This window comes from Bos grunniens, chromosome 6, assembly GCF_055505025.1.
Source record: "Bos grunniens cultivar Pamir isolate PY7600 chromosome 6, Bosgru_T2T1.0, whole genome shotgun sequence".
Taxonomy (NCBI): domain Eukaryota; kingdom Metazoa; phylum Chordata; class Mammalia; order Artiodactyla; family Bovidae; genus Bos; species Bos grunniens.
This window is the reverse complement of record NC_141170.1, coordinates 69,104,125-69,127,660: the sequence shown is the minus strand read 5'-3', so window position 1 is coordinate 69,127,660 and position 23,536 is coordinate 69,104,125. Positions and strand designations below refer to the sequence as shown.

Below are 23,536 nucleotides of genomic sequence, written 5' to 3'. Positions count from 1 at the left end.
TGATGGTAGCCATCAAATAAGAACAAATTAGAACTGGGTTTCTTCTCTTCTCCATTTTACTGTTTACAACTTTCTTTTCTCTCAACTCTGTACCATATATTCCAATCTATTTTCTTGATGTTTCTTTGACTATCTTGTTTTAATACATGAATTCACAAATATATATATATTCTTATTTAGAACAATGGCAGCACTTATGACTAAGCTCTGAAGATAATTTTTCTAACCAATTCAACAAGCGATTATTGATTATTCCTTATAATCAAAACTAGGGAAAAACAGCATAGCAACTACAGCTTTTCAATATATATTCACGATTTATTGTTATTGTTCAGTTGCTCAGTGTATTAATTCCAGGTGTGATTTAATTTTGGTTTCAGTATTTCTTATTTTCCTTAAAAGTAACTTAAAAAAAAAAAAAAAACAAGACAGAAATAAGCCTTAGGAGCTGGATTTCTGCTCAACAAAATTTGGCACAAAGATTACAACATATTGTTTCCACTTTAAGTCATCCAAAATTGTGGCGATTATTTCAATTGCTGACTAATGGGAACTCATTTAGGTCAGGCTCAAATGGAACCAAGGTTGTGAAATATGAGAACAGTTCAAGTCAGCACTAGGATTACCGGAGAAAGCTACCACCTCCCTGAAGCCTATTGGGTCATGGAATGTGAGATGGGTGGTGAGGCATAAGACAGGGGAACAAAGTTGTGAAGTAACGGTGCTCTAGGTTATGTGGTGGATTGTTCCCCCGACCCCCCTGCCCTGGATTCATATGTTGAAGCCCTCACACCAAGTACCTCAGAAAGTTACTGAATTGAACAGCCTTTAAAGAGGCAATTAAGGTAAAATCACGTCACATGGGTGAGCCCTTATTTAATATGACTTCTCTCAGGAGAAGAGGAGATTAGAACACAAACAACACAAAGGTAAAAGCTTGCGAGGGTACAGAGACAAGGTAGCTATCTGCAAACCAAGGAGAGAGTTCTTGGGAGAAATCACTGGCAACAGTAAGTAGAGCTGCTATGAATATGCAAGGGTAGTCATTTTTGTATGTATCACTTCTGTTCAGTAAATATCATTTGTTCCATATCTTTCCCAATACTTGATATTTTCATTCTTAAAAATTGTATTAAGCTTTTAATCTTTAAATTTTTAATCATTTTAGTGGATGTAATGTGGTATCCATTATAGTTTTAATTTTCATTTCTCTGATGATTGAATATGTTGACCACCATTTACTTACTTGACGTTTGTATATCTCCCTTGATAAACTCTGTGTTCACGTCTTCCGCTCATGAAAAAAGTAAATTCCTTGACTTTTATTTTTCAACTGTAAGATTTATCTATATTATTTCAACAAAAATAATTTTAGATATGTGTATTATGAATATTTACTTCCATATGTAGCCTTCTTTCACTTTCTTATGGTGACTTTTGATGAGCAGAAGTTTTCCATTTTGATGGTATACAATTTTTTCTTTTCTGATCAGTTATTTTTGCATCCTCTGTAAAATGCCTTCTCTTATCATGACTGAGAAAATATTCTCCTCTTAAACTTTTATTGGTAGATATGTTATATAGATATGTTTTTAGGTCTATGAAATATCTCAAATTGACTTTGATGCATATTATGAGATGAGGGTTGTGGGTTTATTTTCAATGTAATTATCTACTTGTTTCAATATAACTTGTTAAATTTTTTTCCTTCTCATTTTGTTTCTTTAGTCCTTACATACATGGTGAATCTATTTTTAAATACTCTATTCCTTTCCACTGAACTATTCATCTATGATTATGCCAATGACATATTATCTCAAACACAGTAATTTTATAGTCAATTGTGAAATCAGCTAATGTGGGTACTCTATTGTCTTTATTTTCTAGATAACTTTGGCAACTCAAGATTATTTCATTTCCCTACAATTTTGCAATCAGCATGGCAATTTCTACAAAAACAACTGTTGACGTTTAAATGAGTTGTGTGTATGTATATGTGTAGTGACATTAGGTTATAATTTTGTACAAATATGTGTAAATACAGATGTAGAACTCTATTTTTATATATCTAATAAAGATATATCTTTCTCAGATATATTTTTTGGGAGTATACTATGTTGTCAGCAACACTAAAGAAGAAAGGAAAGATGCTGTTAATCATGGGTGTTGGAAGTTGATCAGAATTTGGGCTCTTTAAATGTCCTGATTTATCAATCAGAAAGCTGAAGCAGACTGGGTTAATTATTCTGTTACTTTTCTTCTTTCAAATTCTCAAAATAATTTGAGGTTACAGCATGGGGATACTTTTCCAGGATCACATAGATGGCTAATAGAATCTTTCTATAATCCTATCGAGTGTTCTTTCAAACAGTTACAGATGTTATCACAAGTTCCAGTTCCTAGAATATCATACCCCCAAAATTAATGACACATTTGGAAAATAAATCATAATATTCTGATTAATGTATTCTACTCCCAGCAAATGGTGTGCTCTACTTCTATTGTTCACTGTATTTTGTGCCTTGAATTTTTTTTTCCTTTTCCATGTATCTGAAAGTTATTACAATCCTTCAAAGTCAAGGTTTAAATTTTTAATGAATTTTATCATTTGTTATTGACAGGTTTGTTAAAGTATACTCTGTATGCATCTTTTATTTCTAGTAACAAGAGTTCTGTGTACAGTACAAAAAGAAGACAAGCATCCTAAAGAATTATAACTCTCACCACATTGCCAGCAAAACCTCTTTTATGGGTACTTGGAAAACAAATATTGATTAGATAATAGTAACAATATAACCATGGCTAACATTTATGATGTCTTTACTACGTCCAGACATTTTTATATTTTTGTTTGTTTTTTTACTTTATGACCCAGGTGCGTTTATTGTGCATATTTGAAAAATGAGAACACAGTTGAGCTTAAGGAACTTGCTCAGTTCATAACTCTGATAGTGGAGGGGTTGGGAACAAGCTTAGATAATCTAGAACTCTAGACTATAGAGTCTTTCATGATCAACATTGAAAATGCATCATTTCTTTTAAATTTTGGCTAAAAAGCACTGCAAACTGTGTTTTTATTTTATGTATATCTTTATATACTTTCCTTTTTAATGTCAAACTAAATTGAAATCTCTTGGTTAATTATAATAAAAGCAACAAGATCTCTATGACTAATAATTTAATTTCTAAACTATTTAAGATTCAAAGAAAAAAGGCAGCATTAACATTTTTAGTATGGACCTACCCTTAGATGGTTGAGACTACTGGATCTATCTTAGGGTTAGGGAAAATGTGTTTGGATAAATTTAAAGGTTTAATAAATTATTGCTGCCTTTTTAATGTTGATATTGGTGATTTAGTTATGGTAGGAGATTTCTTATCCTCCAATAAAAATTTAGTGAACTGCCGAGATTTCCTTGGTGGTCCAATACTTAAGATTCCATGCTTCAAGGGGGCACAGGTTAGATAAAACCATAAAGAATTTGTCTGCAATGAAGGAGACCCAGGTTCATTTCCTGGGTTGGGAAGATTCTCTGGAGAAGGAAATGACAACCCACTCCAGTATTCTTGCCTGGAGAATCCCATGAACAAAGGAGCCTGGTGGGCTACAGTAATAGGGTCATAAAAGACTGAGCAGCTAACACTAGGGAACTAAGATCCCTCATGCCGCAACAGAGCAGCCGAAAAATAAAAAAGAGTGACCTGCCAAGTTCTGCCTAAGGAGGACAATTCTTTTGTTTGTACCCAGGATCACATGCCCTGTTGCCTAATTTAAGTATCTCTCCAGGCACTCCTCCTCTCTCTTCTGCATCATTAGTTTCTTTCCATTATCTTGAAATTCTAGCTTATCTTTACACATGCTGATTTTTGCTCTAACATGTCACATCCCTCCTCAAAACTCTACAACAGTTTCCTATCCATATTCATTTCCTATGACCTATGAAACAAGTTACCGCAAACATAAAGTAGTGAAGTTGCTCAGTCGTGTCCGACTCTTTGCGACTCTGTGGACTCTAGCCCACCAGCCTCCTCCGTCCATGAGATTCTCCATGCAAGAATACTGGAGCGGGTTGCCATTTCCTTCTCCAGGGGATCTTCCAGACCCAGGGATCAAATACAGGTCTCCTGCATTGCAGGTAGACACTTTAACCTCTGAGCCACCAGGTCAGACCTCAAAATGAGTTGTTTTAAAAAACAAATTTATTCTCATACAGCCTGCAGATCAGAAGTCCAAAATCAATACACTAGACTAAAATCAAGGAGTTAACAAGATGCTCTAGGGCAATAGCATTTTCTAGCCTTTTTCAGGCTCTAGAATCACATTCCTTACATTCTGAGTTTTGAAGTTCTGTCCTATGTCATTAAAGCTAGAAATATAGCATCTTATTTCAGCAGTCTCATTGCTTTCTTCCTCTGTGTCAAAATTCTCCCTTCCTCCCTCTTATAATGACCCTTGTGAAAACATTTATGGTCAATGTGGATAATCTAGAATAATCTCCTCATGTCCAGATCCTTAACTGAGTCACATTTGGAAAGTTCCTTTTGTCATACAAGGTAAAACATTCATAGATTCCAGGGGAGAAGACCTTGATATCTGAAGGAAGGGTGTGGCATTATTCAACCTTCTCTCAAATGATATTAGATAAAATAACTTAAAAAGACCTGATCTTGTCTGGCCTCCAACACCTTCTCTGGCCTAATGCACTATCACTGAGGCTTTGCTACTGTCTTCTGAGTGCAGTGACTTCTTGGATATTCCCTTTGCATACCAACTGTTCTCCTACTTACAGACTTTGCAAATGCTGTGTCCTCTTATTCAAAAGCTCTTAGATAAACACTGGACTACCTCCTTCACCTTTCCATTGATCTCTTTCATAATGTTGCAGTATCATAGATTTCCATACCAGATAAGAGCATAGTAGCATCTTCCTCATCCCCATTATTTCCCTAAATTGCATTCTCTTTTTTCTACATCATGATCATCCCCCAACACATAAATGTGTTTTGTTTGTCTCTGCCTACTAGAGAGAGTAGGGAGCTCTCTAGGCTATAAGCTCCCTGATTGCAGAAGCTGTATTTGTATCTCCGCTGTGTCTCCAGTACCTAGAAGAACGTTCACTTCTTGTGTCAGTGTTTTCAAGTTCATAGGTCCTGGATTTGTAAGTGAGATTCCTCATGCAACAGGGGAAAAAAAAAATAACAAAAACAAGGATTATGAATCAACATAACTGAAATGATAGATAAGTAATTTATTTTGAATCAAAGGAAAGTCCAAAAAACAACAAAATGGATATTTCACTCCATTCACTTGCAAATTACACCAAATGTTTATGTTATAATTTATCTCTAGAAAGGGTATGAAAAAACATATAGAGAAACTGTGGTTATGAATTAATTACCCAAAACATTGACTCATGACACAGAACTCTAAAGACCTGAGTATTTTATTACAATCACCTGTTTTTTTTTCCAATAGGATTGTATATATAATGATAAATTCTGGCTTAATATTCAACATAAACTTTAAAGAAGAAAAAAAATCTTTTGGAGTAACTGGCATAATATTTGGATTCAAATTATTCAGTCTGGGTAAAAGCTCTGTCATCTATTTGCTATTTGACCTCTGCTACAAAGTACTCTACAAAGATTGCTGGGAGAAATATCAATAACCTCAGATATGCTGATGACACCACACTTATGGCAGAAAGCAAAGAAGATATAAAGAGCCTCTTGATGAAAGTGAAAGAGGAGAGTGAAAAAGTTGGCTTACAGATCAATATTCAGAAAACTAAGATCATGGCAGTTGGTCCCATCACTTCATGGCAAATAGATGGGGAAACAGTGGAAACAGCATCAGAATTTATTTTTCAGGGCTCCCAAACCACTGCAGGTGGTGACTGCAGCCATGAAATTAAAAGATGCTTACTCTTTGGAAGAAAAGTTATGACCAACCTAGACCACATATTCAAAAGCAGAGACATTACTTTGCCAACAAAGGTCCTTCTAGTCAAGGCTATGGTTTTTCCAGTGGTCATGTATGGATGTGAGAGTTGGACTATAAAGAAAGCTGAGTGCTGAAGAATTGATGGTTTTGAACTGTGGTATTGGAGAAGACTCTTGAGAGTCCCTTGGACTGCAGGGAGATCCAACCAGTCCATCCTAAAGGAAATCAGTCCTGAATATTCATTGGAAGGACTGATGTTGAAGCTGAAACTCCAATACTTGGACCACCTAATGTGAAGAACGGACTCATTTGAAAAGACCCTGATGCTGAGAAAGATTGAAGGCGGGAGAAGAAGGGAACGGCAGAGGATGAGATGGTTGGGTGGCATCACCAACTCAATGGACATGAGTTTGATTAGATCCCGGGAGTTGGTGATGGACAGGGAGGCCTGGCATGCTTCAGTCCATGGGGTTGCAAAGTGTTGGACATGACTGAGTGATGAACTGAACTGAACTGAACAAAATGCTTGAAGAAAAAATTATTCCTCTAAAAAAACGATGATAAAACAGCTCATTCATCATGAGATGGAAGTTAAATCTCATATGTGAAATTGATTTGCAAACTGTAAATAGCAACATTAATATTTTTACTAAAGAAATAACACAGTTCTACTTGTAATATTTCTCATGGATTTATTCAATTTATTTTTTAAGAACTAATCTTAATCAAGGACTAATTTTATAAACTTGTAGACATATTAGTAGAGAGAGAGAGAAATATACTAACACACACACACACACACACACACACAAAGTGTATCTAGCAAATCACTCAGACTGAACAAGCCCTGGGAAATGGTGAAGGACAGGGAAGCCTAGCATGTTGCAGTCCATGGGATCTCAAAGAGTCAGACACATCTGAGTGACTGAACAACAGACTGAACCAAAAAGGTGGTAACCAATATTATTGATTAGTTAGGTATTTTGAATACTACTATATTGCCTTGTATGTGTTATTTTTTAACCCTAAAATATGCCAATTTGATTATAATTGGAAATTTGCAGATATTTATTTTCTCAAAGGTACAGAGAATTATAGATTATTTCTAGGATGTTGAAGAAATCACGTTGTTCAGACCCACAACTTCTTTACCCCCGCCTCCCATCAATTATTAGTTGAGTTTCCTGGTGAAGTGATACTGGTGTTCTAAATATTTCTGTATAACAGCAAATATACTGATACATTTTTTTTTTTTTTTGCATGTATGCTTAGTCATGTCCAACTCTGAAACTCCATGGACTGAAGCCTACTTGGCTCCTATGTCCATGGGATTTCCCAGGCGAGGATAGTGGAATGGGTTGCCATTGCCTTCTCCAGAGGTCTTCCCCTACCCAGGGATCAAACCTGCATCTCCTGCATTGGCAGAAACATTTATTACCACTGAGGCACCTGGGAAGCCCTTGTTTTCTTTCCTTTTACAGTTCCCAAATGCAACTTAGTAATATTAAGTTAATTATGGTCTGGCTATATTGTCTTCAATGTCCATTCTTTACTTATGTAAATCCATAGTTCTGGAATATTACACTTTTTTCCACATCCTTGGGCAGCAAGAGTATACAACAAAGAATACAATTTATAATTAATTATGTCTCTATTGTGGAGAAGGCAATGGAAACCCATTCCAGTACTCTTGCCTGGTAAATCCCATGGACGGAGGAGCTTGGTAGGCTGCAGTCCATGGGATCGATAGGAGTTGGACACGACTGAGCGACTTCACTTTCACTTTTCACTTTAATGCATTGGAGAAGGAAATGGCAACCCATTTCAGTGTTCTTGCCTGGAGAATCCCAGGGACAGGGGAGCCTGGTGGGAAGCCGTCTCTGGGGTCACACAGAGTTGGACACGACTGAAGCGACAGCAGCAGCAGCAGTAGCGGGATGTCTGTATTGTCTCTATTACGGATGTTGCCTCCCTCTCTTATTTCAGTTCCCCTACTTTGAAGTGCAGTAAAATTCTCCGTGTGTGTACATCTCTGTGTTTGTGTGTGTGCACTCACAGTAGTTGGGAGGAAATATTTCTTAAACTTAATAAAGTGAGAATGATTACCAACAATCTTGACAATAACAGAATCTAAGATTAAGTGCTACTGAAGAGTCACATGCGGAGAAGGCAATGGCACCCCACTCCAGTACTCTTGCCTGGAAAATCCCATGGACAGAAGAGCCTGGTAGGCTGCAGTCCCTGGGGTTGCTGAGTCACACACGACTGAGCAACTTCTCTCTGACTTTTCACTTTCATGCATTGGAGAAGGAAATGGCAACCCACTCACAGAATTGAGGAAGCTGCACTTAATAGATGTTAGTTTTCAATAAATATATTATCCCAACTCTAGATTTAAAACAACATTGGGGAAGAATGTGGTTTAAAACTAATTATTGAGACCACTAGTGTTTTTGAAAGCTAACAGACGGGCAATGCTTCTTAAGCCTAAACTCTCAGAATAAAGCCAAGTATGAAACTATAGCAAAGTTTCCTCATTGTTTATTAATCTGGCTCTAGGAAGATGCTTTATGATGAGCTTCATAGCATTTTTCAAATACAAAGATAAAAAGCTATTACAATTACTACTAAATTACTGAAGCAATCTCATTTATTATTACTATTCTCCTACTAATATTTTTATCATAGTTATTAATTCTTATGTAAAAATACAGAAATACGGTAAATGTAAGTAGCTCTAAAATAAGTTCAGGGGAAATTCCTTATTAGAGGTAAGTATTATACTTCTATGGAAATTTGGGGAGAAATTTCATATTATCAACTATTTGTTTTTCATAGAGAATTAATGATTTATAGAAAGATACACAAAACATAAATTTTAATTTTCAGAAAATATTAGGGAAACATTATAACACAGTTTGAAATTGATTTGCCACAATTAATCATTTCTTATTGAGGTTCATTCTTTCTTTAGTTTTTCATATAGACTCCCTGTTAAAACACTTTTATGCCATTGATCATGGTCTATAGATCATTAGTAAAGAACTATCTGAAAAAATATGTACACTATGTTTTATCTGTCTTTTCACAATATTACTTGAGAGATACAAAGGCCCCAGTAAGTTAGAGTAATGCTTATGGAATATGCTATGCTTTGACAAATTTTGGTAGAAATAATTTTTTAAAATGTTGATTCCAAGTTTCTGAGAACTATTTCCCATAGGAACTAAGAAGTAAAACACCTGAGAGAGACTACAAATTTGGCCTCAGTTTCAGTTAGTCACTTCAGTCACTCAGTCATATTATACTCCTTGTGACCCCATGGACTGTAGCATGCCAGGCTTCCCTGTCCTTCACCATGTCCCAGAGCTTGTTCAAACTCATGTCCTTTGAGTTGGTAATGTCATCCAACTATCTCATCCTCTATCATCCACTTTTCCTCCTGCTTTCAATATTTTCCAACATCAAAGTCTTTTCTAATGAGTTGACTCTTCACATCAGGTGGCCAGAGTATTGGAGCTTCAGGTTTAGCATCGATCTTTCCAATGAATATTCAGGACCGATTTCCTTTAGGATGGACTGGTTGGATCTCCTTGCAGTCCAAGGGACAATAAAGAGTCTTCTCCAACACCACAGCTCAAAATCTAAATAATAAATTGAAACTGATAGAACCATGGAGTAGTTCAACTTTTCACATAATTTCAAGTATTTTATAGAGAGGAAACCAAATCTAGATCAAGGGAATACAGAAGATTCCAGGATCTATTTGAGGGCTAGGACAATTTCATACCCTCTGTGTTTTTCACAATGTCCATAATATAGAGTACTATAGTATGCGTTAATTAAATAATATGCATGAAACAGTAATGTATGTGTGTGAATCCTGCATTAACTTGTTTTACTATCTGTCCTTAAAAGTCCTAATTATATTTATTCAATGTTAATATTCACTGTGTATGATCCGTCATAGAAATGTTATCTGTAAAAGTTATATAAAAAACATTTCTAGTAACATTCACTACCTTTTTTCATCAAAATGTGGGGCAATAAGGAAGGCTGAGCACTGAGGAATTGATGCCTTTGAACTGTGGTGCTGGAGAAGGCTGAGAGTCCCTTGGACTGCAAGGAGATGAAATTAGTCAATCCCAAAGGAAATCAACCCTGAATATTCACTGGAAGGACTCATGCTGAAGCTCCAATACTTTGGCCACCAGATGGGAAGTTCTGTCTCATTGGAAAAGGCCCTCACGCTGGGAAAGATTGAAGACAGGAAGAGAAGGGGATGGTTGGATGGCATCATCGACTCAAAGGACATGAGTTTGGGCAAGCTCCAGGAAACAGTGAAGGACCAGGAAGCCTGGCATGTTGCAGTCCATGGGGTCAAAAAGGGTTGGATATGATTGCCAGCTGCACAACAACAACTTGGATGTATTCTTTAAAAATGCTGCCCACAGAAAGGCTTTCTTGGAATATGTTGTAGTTAGCATTTTAATTTCAATATCCTAAAGAAGGGAAAAATATATTTCTGGTTAAGAATAGTGATGTAAGAAGTAAAATTAACTACAACACAATATGTAGTTTGTGTCACACCTTTGATTGTTCTTTCATGTCCCATCACCACGGTCCCCACATATAAGGCAAGAGAAGATTCGGTGAGCTGTTTTGTTTATTTTTTCACTCAAGAAGTAAGTTAAGCAAGGAAAGCTCTAGATTTTGAGTGGAAAGACAGTGAAGGTTACTAGAAGCTAGCTTCCTGATTCTCTGGATCCCCAGCTTCTGGAAGTTGCTTGGATGTTTAAGTGGTGGATAACAGGCGGGCTTCCCAGGTGGTATAGTAGTAAAGAACTACTTGCTTTCCAATGACAGATTCTTAAGAGAGGTAGGTTCTGTCTCTGAGTCTGGAAGATCTCCTGGAGGATGGCATGGCAACCCATGCCAGTATACTTACCTGGAGAATCCCAGGGACATAGGAGCCTGGCGGGTGATAGTCCAATGGGTTGGAAGGAGCTGGACATGACTGAAACAACTTAGTAGGCAAGAGGGTAGCCAGTGACTTAATTCTGCTCACTCTCCCCACACTGAAGACAGTGTGGTGGTCCAAGAACATATCAAATCATAAAAGTTTACTTCTTGAGCTCCTTGTAAAATCTTCTTTCTAGATACATTTATGCAACCACTCAAAATCCAAGGGTCCCTAGATATAAATTAGGTTTTGGGGCTTTGATTCTCCAGTCTAGTGAGATTCACCAGCAAGACTTGCTGTAATTATTCAGAAACTCCTCCCTCAACTCTTCCCACTCTCCATTGTGAACTGAGTCTCTGACGCTATATACCACCTCTACCTTCAATCCCCAGATTCAGAACTGATGTTCAAGATAGCTACAGGCAACAAAATGGGACCAAAGCATTGCCATATAACTGCTTCACTTGTTTATATTTGGGTCACTCTTGTCCTAGCATCACAGAGGATATGGTCTTCTTCTATTACTCCCTCTCCCCAAGACATGCCCACAGAAACAAATGACAAGAACACAACACCAATTAAGTGATCAAACTTCCTATATGAATGATGCAACTTCTTTTTTTTTAATTTAATTTTATTTTTTAACTTTACAATATTGTATTGGTTTTGCCAAATATCGAAATGAATCCGCCACAGGTATACATGTGTTCCCTATCCTGAACCGTCCTCCCTCCTCCCTCCCCATACCATCCCTCTGGATCATCCCAGTGCACCAGCCCCAAGCATCCAGTATCGTGCATCGAACCTGGACTGGCGACTCGTTTCATATATGATATTATACATATTTCATTGCCATTCTCCCAAATCATCCCACCCTCTCCCTCTCCTACAGAGTCCAAAAGACTGTTCTATACATCAGTGTCTCTTTTGCTGTCTCATATACAGGGTTATCATTACCATCTTTCTAAATTCCATATATATGCGTTAGTATACTGTATTGGTGTTTTTCTTTCTGGCTTACTTCACTCTGTATAATAGGGTCCAGTTTCATCCACCTCATTAGAACTGATTCAAATGTATTCTTTTTAATGGCTGAGTAATACTCCATTGTGTATATGTACCACAGCTTTCTTATCCATTCGTCTGCTGATGGACATCTAGATTGCTTCCATGTCCTGGCTATTATAAACAGTGCTGCAATGAACATTGGGGTACACGTGTCTCTTTCCCTTCTGGTCTCCTCAGTGTGTATGCCCAGCAGTGGGATTGCTGGATCATCTACAAAGCCACAGTTATCAAGACAGTATGGTACTGGCACAAAGACAGAAATATAGATCAATGGAACAAAATAGAAAGCCCAGAGATAAATCCACGCACATATGGACACCTTATCTTTGACAAAGGAGGCAAGAATATACAATGGATTAAAGACAATCTCTTTAACAAGTGGTGCTGGGAAAACTGGTCAACCACTTGTAAAAGAATGAAACTAGAACACTTTCTAACACCATACACAAAAATAAACTCAAAATGGATTAAAGATCTCAACGTAAGACCAGAAACTATAAAACTCCTAGAGGAGAACATAGGCAAAACACTCTCCGACAAAGATCACAGCAGGATCCTCTATGACCCACCTCCCAGAATATTGGAAATAAAAGCAAAAATAAACAAATGAGACCTAATTAAACTTAAAAGCTTCTGCACAACAAAGGAAACTATAAGCAAGGTGAAATGACAGCCTTCAGAATGGGAAAAAATAATAGCAAATGAAGCAACTGACAAACAACTAATCTCAAAAATATACAAGCAACTCCTACAGCTCAAGTCCGGAAAAATAAATGACCCAATCAAAAAATGGGCCAAAGAACTAAACAGACATTTCTCCAAAGAAGACATACAGATGGCTAACAAACACATGCAGAGAAGGCATTGGCACCCCACTCCAGTACTCTTGCCTGGAAAATCCATGGACAGAGGAGCCTGGTAGGCTGCAGTCCATGGGGTCGCTAAGAGTTGGGAACGACTGAGCGACTTCACTTTCACTTTCACTTTCATGCATTGGAGAAGGAATTGGCAACCCACTCCAGTGTTCTTGGATGGAGAGAATCGCAGGGGCGGGGAAGCCTGGTGGGCTGCCGTCTCTGGGGTCTCACAGAGTCGGACTCGACTGAAGCGACTTAGCAGCAGCAGCAACAAACACATGAAAAGATGTTCAACATCACTCATTATCAGAGAAATGCAAATCAAAACCACTATGAGGTACCATTTCACGCCAGTCAGAATGGCTGTGATCCAAAAGTCTACAAGCAATAAATGCTGGAGAGGGTGTAGAGAAAAGGGAACCTTCTTATACTGTTGGTGGGAATGCAAACTAGTACAGCCACTATGGAGAGCAATGTGGAGATTCCTTAAAAAAACTGGAAATAGAACTTCCTTATGATGCAACTTCTAAAAACAAACATATGATGTGTACCCATACTGAAGATTTTTCTCTAACACATTTGGGAAGGAGAGCAGGTTTAGAGGGATAGGTTTCTGAAGACATCAAGAGGTACTATTTTCTATCCTCCATATTCAGGAGAACTCTTTACTTGCACTCTGTCAAATTAATGAGAAATCAGAGATATTTTTAAAACCAAAATCCAGGAAAAAACATTTAAAAATGCCTTAGAGACTTATTCATACGTGATCTCATTAAATATCTAGAGACTGAAACCTAGTCTAAATTGATCTATTGGGAATTTTAAGATCCTGAGATTGCTTAGGAGCTTTCAGTTTGCAAGGGTTAGAGAAAATATGTTTTATATTGCTTTCTTGTGGTAAAATTTCCATCCTTTAGATCATATATTAATATAAATCTTTTGGCTTTATAAAATAATTGTAAAATTAGAGATCAAAGGTAAGAAAGATTGAACAAAGTCATTTTATTTTAATAAAAATCTATGATTGATTACCTATAACTAGGGTGACCATAAGGCCTGGTGTACCTGGGAGGGTTCCAGGTATATCAGTGATTCTGGTTTAGGTGGTAATAATACCCTCTCTAATTCTCTAAAATGTCATGGTTAAGATGATTAACTATATAAGCCATATTTCCCATAACTCATTAAAACAAATGCTCTCTGTTTCTATTCTCCATTGTTTTTATTTTGACTTCTTTCAGGAGTGAATTATCTTTTATTTATTTCTCTTTTGTCAGGTTATTCTTTTTCCAGAAATATAAAAATATAGTTATATGAGAATATTGCTTTGAAGCAAATTTATATTCTTTGCTCTTTGAATTATTAGCATAGGACCATTATACTTCAGTTTAATAAATGCTGAGCTAAAGATTATAATAAAAATAACTTGGACCAATTTGGTTCAATGTGAAAAATTAAGAAAATTTATTCATACCTTATATTACATATGTATATATATATATATGTGCATAAGTAAGTATATATTGCATATATGGAGAGAGAGAGACAGAAGGACAGAGAGAGAGAGAAAAAGATCAAGACACAAATATACAAACGTATATATTCTAGAAAGAATTGAAAAATACTGATCTACACCTAAAAACATTTAGTGCTACATCTAAAAACATTTTCTTTTTTTTCTTAATATTAAGAAGGCTCTTGGAATAAACAGCTTCAAAGTACAGCTTGAAAAGGACCGATTGTAAGGAGTAGAGCAGCAAACTTATGTTACCATGCACAACTGTGAATAGACTTCCAGACAGCTAAAATGTGTCATTTAGAAGGAATGTGTCTCATTTATGCATTGTTTAGAGTGATTGAAATACATTCCTCTCACCCAGTTCCTTGGCAAGTGTTTCAATTAAGTAGGCACAAAATTTATCCTAGTGCAGTGTTCTATTATTCTGCTCTGTAGTATATAATTGTGTGTGACTTTGGACTTGCAGAAGCCTTCAGTTGTCAGAAAAATAACACATCTCTTTCAAGATAATAACCGTAACTTTTCTCAGTGGAAATTCTTGTTTGGTAAAAAGCCACTGATGCTGGAGCCACAGGGCATTTATTTTCATCAATGTATTAGAAAAAAAAAAAAGGGGGAAATGTACACAGCCAGTGAAATCTGAAATCAGCAAAATATTAATCTATGTAAAAAAGAAGCAAAATTACATGGAAGAGGGTACTATATAATATTTTTGGATAGAAATGATGTCTCTATATTGGAGATGAATCATGGGTATATTAAAGATTATCTAGTACTCACATCTCCCACTGGCCTGAATTAGTAAAGAACTGACAATAAACAAAGACTTGAGTTCATTCTCCACTGTTGTTGTTTAGTCACTAAGTCAGAGCAACTGTTGGCCGATTTTAGCAATGAAGCCTGTGTGTGCATGCTCAGTCATGTCTGACTCTTTGCAGTCCCTTGGACTGCAGCCCTCCAGGCTCCTCTGTGCATGGTATTTTCCCGAGAAGAATGATGGAGTGGTTGCCATTTTCTTTTCCAGTGACTTTCCTGATCCAGAGATGGAACCTAACTCTCCTGCATCTCCTGTACTGACACGTGGATTCTTTACAACTGTACCACCTGGGAAGCTCTAACTGTACTGTAACATAAATATTGTGATACACTGATGTCTTGAGAGCTATTCATATTAGGTTATAAGTTTAGTTCTACATTGAATGGATTCAACTTTTTGTTGAATTTATGTTCTGTAAGTTTCTTATGTCCTTAAGGTAAAAAAACTTAGAATGTTGGAGTAATGTTTAGTCAAATATTTTTTTTTAAAAAATCTAATTTCTATTCTTTTAAAAGACTCATACTTGACAAATACAGACATACAGAAGCAGGCACACACACATACTCAATTACACAGAATAAGAACATAAGGACAGATCATGTAATTTTATATGTCTAAAACTGTATCTTGCAAAATGGAATAGTAGAAGGGGCTTTGTTTGAGATTAGAAAACCTAGAATCCTAGCTCAGCTTTGTCAACATGCTAGCTGTGTATATGTGACTAAATCAGTTACTTTTGAATCTTTATTTCCTCCTCATTCAAAAGAAAGAGTCTGTAAACATCTAAGTAGTTTTCAATCTTTCTATTTTATCTAGGAATGATTTATACTTGAAAAAAATCAGAAATTCTTACAGGCTGGTATGTACCACATTTTATTTTTTAAAATTTGCTTTTTTTTATTGTTACTTAATATATTTATTTGTTTTTGTTTTATTTATTTATTTATTAAATTTTATTTTATTTTTAAACTTTACATAATTGTATTAGTTTTGCCAAATATCAAAATGAATCCGCTACCGGTATACATGTGTTTTTAAGAAAATATCATGGAGGTTAAAAGATTCCCCTCCTGCAAAAATCAAATTTGAGTTTCACAATATTATATTTTCCATGGACTGGATGTTAAATTACTAACCAAATATTTTTACATTGTCATGATTATTCCTGGAAGTAAACCGGGATCTAATGAGCTTTTAGTCACTGTCTAAGAAGACTTGATAATTGAAATGGGACACACAAAGTAGGAACATGCTACAACAGGAGGTCTCAACATGTGATCTTAACTTTAAAAAATAATATCTATCAGGGCATTGCCAGCTGCTTTTGCTTGACTTTTCTATAGTTCACATTAATTATCATCAATAATTTATTTTCTAAATCTAACTTCTTCTACTCCATCATGTAGACTACAAGTATCCTCGTTCTGGACTTCTCATTTTTATGATAGCTATTATAAAATATCCATTCTCACAAGCCTAGAAATTACTCAGAATCAGGTTGGATCAAGTATGAGCTTTCTCATTTGTTTAAGAATAAAAAATAATCTTTGAGGAATTGTGAGTTGGCCAAAGTCATAGAACAAAATTTATGGAGTCAGAATTGTAGCAACCATTTTCAATGATTTCAGATCTTAGCCCACTCTCTGGGCAGCTTTTAAATGTTGATGTTTTGGTATTTGAATCTGAGTAGTTTGGTGCTTTCCATATTGAGAGTATCCTTTTGGAGTTATAAGAGAGTTGTACATTGCCATAATGGCTCCAAATTCTTTATTTTTGCTGTATCTACCCTCTTTAGAATGTGACTTTAAAGTTTCTCCAATGCAGAGTCTGTTTCTTCTCCATTTGAATCTGGATTGGGCTTGAGACTTACTTTGGCCAACAGAATTCAAAGGAAGTAATATCAGATTGCTTCCTAAGATTCAAAATAACTTACATGCTTCTGTTCAATAACTTGGAAACCTAAGGAGCAGCCTTGAAAATAGCCAAGCAAGCATGATGGAAGATGGGAGTCCTCTTGAAGCAAAGATGAGACATTCCACCATACATCAAGCTAGTTCAGCCAGCTCCCAGTCCACCCAGTCCAGCAAAGATTAGCTGTAACTAGCTGTCCCCTCAACCTCCCTTCCAAATCACCACCCCCTTAGATTAGCAGTTATTTTAAGTCACTAAGGATTAGAGTTGGGCTTTCCTTATTGCACTAGTGGTAAAGAACCTGCCTGCCAACGCAGGAGACATAAGACATGAGGATTCTATCCCTGGATCAGTGGTATGTGATATAGCAAATTCTGTTTGTTTTGTTTGTTTGTTTGTTTGTTTTTTTAAGATGATAGTTCATTCTATGGGAAAATTTGGGGGAAGTTTCCATATGTGATTTTACTAGTTTAGTATATATATTTTTTAAGATGATAGCTCATTCTATTGGAAAATTTGGGGGAAGTTTCCATACATGATTTTACTAGTTTAGTAAATTAAAATCTCTGACTTTAACTGCACTACAGAAAGTAGTTTAAAAAAATGGTAGAGGCAAAATCTCTACATACTGTGAGAAGTGAGAATAATTAAAATTGTTTGACAAGGATTTTAGCCATATTTGTATTGCATTTAATGGAAGCATTTGTTAGCTACAGTACCTGTGCAGGCATTTTTCAGTGAAAAAACAAGTTATTCTGAGTCTAGTGAACCTGCTTATAAGTTTCCAGTTTATAGACTTGAAAAAATGAAAAAGATGACAGGAGCAGCATTCCTGCCATTCAAGAGAGTAATGGGTCAATACTCATCAATATAAGGGAGATGTGTCAGGAATTTTGAATGTTCTAAGGGGATCTTTATAATTCCTGTATAAATTCCAACCGAATAAATCTATACCTTTTTTTTTTTTTCTGAAAGACCTGTAGCAGATTTCTACAATGCTCTAAAATGTCAATTTGGCATTGGAAACTGCTGTTTCACAGCAGAAATTGAAAGCAACCATCATGGTTATGCTGAGAAAAGTAATAATTTGCAATTCAAGGGAAGCTTAGACTTAAAAAAAATAACTGACTTTTTCATGAGGTTTTAATTCAGATATCATTATCAAGAACAGAGTACATGTTGCAATGAAATTCAACAGCTTTCTCACTGAGCACTGCTTTCAAGTGTTGCAGTGAATTGATACAGTCATTATTCTATCAAAATAAACATTCATTGACTAATTATACAGTTCAAGACATTGCCCTGAGCCTCTTTGCATAGTGGAAAGATTCCTTCTTTGAAGTACCAAATATATTCGCTTTGTTTCAGACCTTCTGTGCTTGCAGGGAGCCACTGACTTTGGTCCTGGCTAAACATGATAAGTTAAAACTGGTAAAAAGCAAAAATAGGAATGTATCATGTATATTCTCTCATGCCATTGTGACATTAGAGACATTATTGCTATTACTGTGTTTCTTGTGTTAGTGTCTTAGAAATATAAACCTACTTGGAGTTTCAAAATAATTGCCCATTTCCAAGATACACTGTTTCTTCGGAATGCACTCATATTACAATGCTCAGTATTTAGAAAGACCCCCTCAGAAAGAAATACACATATATATGTATTCATCTATAAACAAATATATGCATATTTGTTTATAAATAAAATATGCTCCAAGTTTAACACTGAAATTAATTCCAACAGTAGCACATTTATCTTCAATGAAACATCACTATGAGTGCTTGATAAATGCTTTTCAATGATTCATTTTGGGAACATTGGTATTTATTTATACATAAAAGGTTATTATTTGATGACATATATAAAATATATAAAAAGAAACACCTACAACCAAGCTTTTCAGGAGAGTTTAAAATGAGTTTATAATGGTGTCAACTGTTAATGTCATCTATTGGTAAGGTAAATTAATTCAACGTTTTGTGTCAATTTTCATTTATAAAAATATAGGCAGAATCATTTTTATGATATTTACTCATACTAAATTGGCTTCTCATATCATATTATTTTCCCTGGATGATAGTCATAGCATTTTAGTTAACTCTGTTTAACTTTCAGTTCAGTTCAGTCGCTCAGTCGTGTCTGACTCTTTGCGACCCCATGAATTGCAGCATGACAGGCCTCTCTGTCCATCACCGACTCCCAGAGTTCACTCAGACTCACGTCCATCGAGTCACTGATGCCATCCAGCCATCTCATCCTCTGTCGTCCCCTTCTCCTCCTACCCCCAATCCCTCCCAGCATCAGAGTCTTTTCCAATGAGTCAACTCTTCACATCAGGTGACCAAAGTACTGGAGTTTCAGCTTTAGCACCATTCCTTCCAGAGAAATCCCAGGGCTGATCTCCTTCAGAATGGACTGGTTGGATCTCCTTGCAGTCCAAGGGACTCTCAAGAGTCTTCTCCAACACCACAGTTCAAAAGCATCAATTCTTCAGCGCTCAGCTTTCTTCACAGTCCAACTCTCACATCCATATGTGACCACTGGAAAAACCATAGCCTTGACTAGACTAACCTTTGTTGGCAAAGTAATGTCTCTGCTTTTCATTTAATAGCTATTAATAGGAAATTATTTCTTCCTTCAAATCAATTATGAATCCTTATGTTATTTTAGTTGAACCAAACTAAAACACATGCACACACACTAAGTGATTCAATTTAATATCCTTTAATAGCTCAATCTGTTCCATCCAGAGCACCTGGAAAAATATAGAAAGTTTTGATATATCTGGGTATCTATTTCTTCATATTCCTTTTCATTAGTCAGAGCCTTTTTGTTGTTAAATGGTAACAAGAGTTAACAGATAACAAAAAAGAAAAAAAAAAAAGTGGACAAGATGTTGTGATTACATTTGTTAGAGGCTACATAGATAAGGCTTGAAGAAGTCATTTTCAACAATAAAGATTGAACCATGTTCTGAGAGAAAGAAAAAGGGAAGAGGCATGGAAAAAACACAAAATGCACTAGTATATTTCGTGTCAAAGAAAAAGCTAAAGAACAGTTGTCTTATCCACTCATCATTTTCTGGAGTACAGCTCTTATTCCCATGAGGACCAGTTAAGTTTTGTAACCATTCAGTAATGGAATCATTCAAATGAACTTCTGTTTTCAGCAAGCAAATCTTCTAAAACTTGTGTAGCTTTAAAACAATATTCTGGTTCCATTGTGAGTCATTTTATTGAAACATGGTTGGTTTGGTTTTGTACTTATCAAGAAAAATATATACTCACAAATAAGAAGTCATTGATTTGATAATTCTCTGCATATTTGAATTATCTATAGCAATATCCCCTCTATTTTATACTAGTTATTGAGTGTTGATTCTATTTTTCAAACAGTAAACAATTTTGACAGTGCTGTCTATGGTAGAATGTTGAAATGAATCAATACTTTTCATAGAATAAAATCTCATTGTTAGCAAAGCAAGCCTATTAAACCTAAGGTTATTTCCTATTGCTTTCAACTTTTGAAAAATGCTAACACTGCCACTAGACTTTCTTGTAAAATTGGAAACAGGCTCTGGTTATAGATATATAAGCCAGTGGTACTGTGTCAGCACTTTCTAAATCTGTATTGGTGCTTTCATTCCAAGTATAATCAAGGCCAATCCTGTACCAGCCAACACATCTCGGAAATGTTGTACAAAAATCTTATGGGTATATCGATAATGATTTGCCAGTACCCTTTACAGTACAAAGAATCTCTTAGGAAGCAAAATGTACAGCTGCCTCAGTAAGAGCATACAGAATTATTCAATTCAAAGTACCCATTTGAAAAGTACAATTCTAGGTTGAAGATATAAACAAAAGAAAGCAGTCATCTAGTTATATAGTTTTAGTGCATGCATGCTAAGCTGCTTCAGTCATCCCCTGACTCTTTGCCACCCTGTGAATTGTAGCCTGCAGGTTCCTCTGTGGAGCAGGAAATGGCAACCCACTCCAGTATTCTTGCCGAGAGAATCCTGTGGATGGAGGAGCCTTGTGGGCTGCTGTCCATAGGGTTGCACAGAGTCGGACACGACTGAAGTGACTTTTCATGCATGCATGCATTGGAGAAGGATACGGCAACCCACTCCAGTATTCTTGCCTGGAGAATCGCAGGGACAGAGGAGGCTGGTGGGCTGCCATCTATGGGGTCGCACAGAGTCAGACGCGACTGAAGCGACTTAGCAGCAGCAGCAGGCTCATCTGTCCCTAGGATTCTCCACTGGAGAATCCAACTCACTGGAGTGGGTTGCCATTTCCTCCTCCAACGGATCTTCCCGACCCAGGGGTCGAACCTACGTCTCTAATGTCTCGTGCATTTGCAGGTGAGTTCTTTACCACTAGCGCCACAGTCAGACGCAAGTTAGTGACTGAACAAGAACAACAGTCATATACTAATTCATTTATGCATTTTTGTGATTATGAGTAAGAAACAAGATACCTATCAGGTACCTATTCTTAAAAATAAATTCTATCATGAAAGCATTCTAGTCAAGCATGGAAAATCTTATAAACACATAAAAATATAATTTATATTATAAATCGTTATGTAAGAGATATCAGTTCAGTTCAGTTCAGTTCAGTCACTCAGTCGTGTCTGACTCTGCGACCCCATGAACTGCAGCACTCCAGGCCTCCCTGTCCATCACCAACTCCCAGGGTTTACTCAAACTCATGTCCATTGAGTCAGTGATGTCATCCAACCATCTCATCCTCTGTCGTCCCCTTCTCCTCCTGCCCTCAATCTTTCCCAGTATCAGGGTCTTTTCCAATGAGTCAGCTCTTCGCATCAGGTGCCCAAAGTATTACAGTCTGGGCTTCAACATCAGTCCTTCCAATAAACACCCAGGACTGATCTTCTTTAGGATGGACTGGTTGGCTCTCCTTGCAGTCCAAGGGACTCTCAGGAGTCTTCTCCAACACCGCAGTTCAAAAGATATACAGTAAAATAAATAATCTTGTTAAGTTAGGCTGTAGTATGATAACAAAATACTTAAAAACTCAGTTATATAAAACAATGAAGACTCTCACTCTCCTGAGGGCCAGCTGGGATTCTCCTGTTTTCACTCCAACTGCAGGACCCAGGTTGACAACAGTAAGCTGTCAGTGTTGACACTGCTAAACTTCTTAGCACCATTGCCTGTCATAGCCAAAAAGAAAAAGCAAGAAAACTGTGAAAATTGTTGAAACGTTGCTAAACAATCTGACACAGAAAACACAATCTCCTTTGTGGACATAACCCACAAAACTCTCCCTAGCCATTAAAGGGCAGAAAGTTCAGGCTTGCATGCACTCAGAAGGCAAATAGAATTAATAATTAAGCATAAACGACTAAGGGGTAACACAATGACAAGGAGTTGAAGCTGATCTGATCTTCAAAGATGAATAAGAATTTAGACATGTGTTAGGGCAGACTCCACAGGTTAAAATTTCAGTCTCACAAGACTGTCTCCACTTCAGACAAAATCACAAATAATTAAGTCCTCATCTTACCCACAATTTCTACGAGGCTTGGAGAAAAATTGCATGTTTCAATAATCCCCTACTCACGTTCAATAATTTGCTATAGAGTATATCACAGAACATGGAAAAATAGTTTACTTACAACTGTCAGTTTATTACACAGGATATCTTAAAGATGCAAATGAACAGCAAATGAAGAGACACCTAGGGTAAGATCCATAATGGTCTCAAGGGCAAGATCTCTGTCCCCAAGAGGTTGGAGACTGCCACCCTCTAAGTACACTGGTGTATTCACCAACTGAAGCTCTCCCACCTCTGTACTTTAGGGATATTAGTGAAGACTTCATCATATACACATAATCAGTTATTAAATCTTTTTCCAACATTTTACCCCTCTCTGGAAGATGAGGGCTAGGGCTGAAAATTCTAAGCTTCTAATCATGGCTGGTCTTTCAAGTAACCAGCCACTATTCAGAAGCTCACCTAGAGTCACCTCATTAAAACAAAGATGCTCTTATCACCCAGGAAATCCCAAGGGATTTGGAAGCTCTGTGTCAGGAATTGGGGTTAAACACCAAATACAAGTATGGATTAGGAGAAGATACATTTTAAATTTTTAACTGCTGAAAAATATTGAGATATATAATTAAAATGAATGGTTATGATTTGGGGGAGAAGGGAAAGGGGGAAAAATCAAGGAAAACTTAAAGTGTTTGAGCCTGCAATAATTGTAGACATGTTGTAATATCATTATGAGAACTAAGGAAAAGAGCAAGAGGCTTAGGTATGAAAGTAATTCTGTGTTTTGAGTTAATTCTAAATTTCCGTTCGTTCTTTATGTTCAGAGCCACCCTGTTCTGTTTTCTTGTTCTGTGTGGTGCCACAGGACTGACTGCTATCTTCAGGTCTGCAGGCACTGTCTGCAGCTGCACCTCTTCCGTGGCTTCAGTTC

The 23,536-nt window shown here is 36.6% G+C and overlaps 1 long non-coding RNA gene across 1 annotated transcript; it reads left to right on the top strand.

Moving 5' to 3' along the window:
* Positions 1-871: 871 nt before the first annotated feature.
* Positions 872-2,085, top strand: LOC147370849 (uncharacterized). The gene is made up of 2 exons (XR_015166033.1): positions 872-1,010; positions 1,888-2,085. It is a non-coding gene; the product is annotated as an uncharacterized LOC147370849 (long non-coding RNA).
* Positions 2,086-23,536: the final 21,451 nt, after the last annotated feature.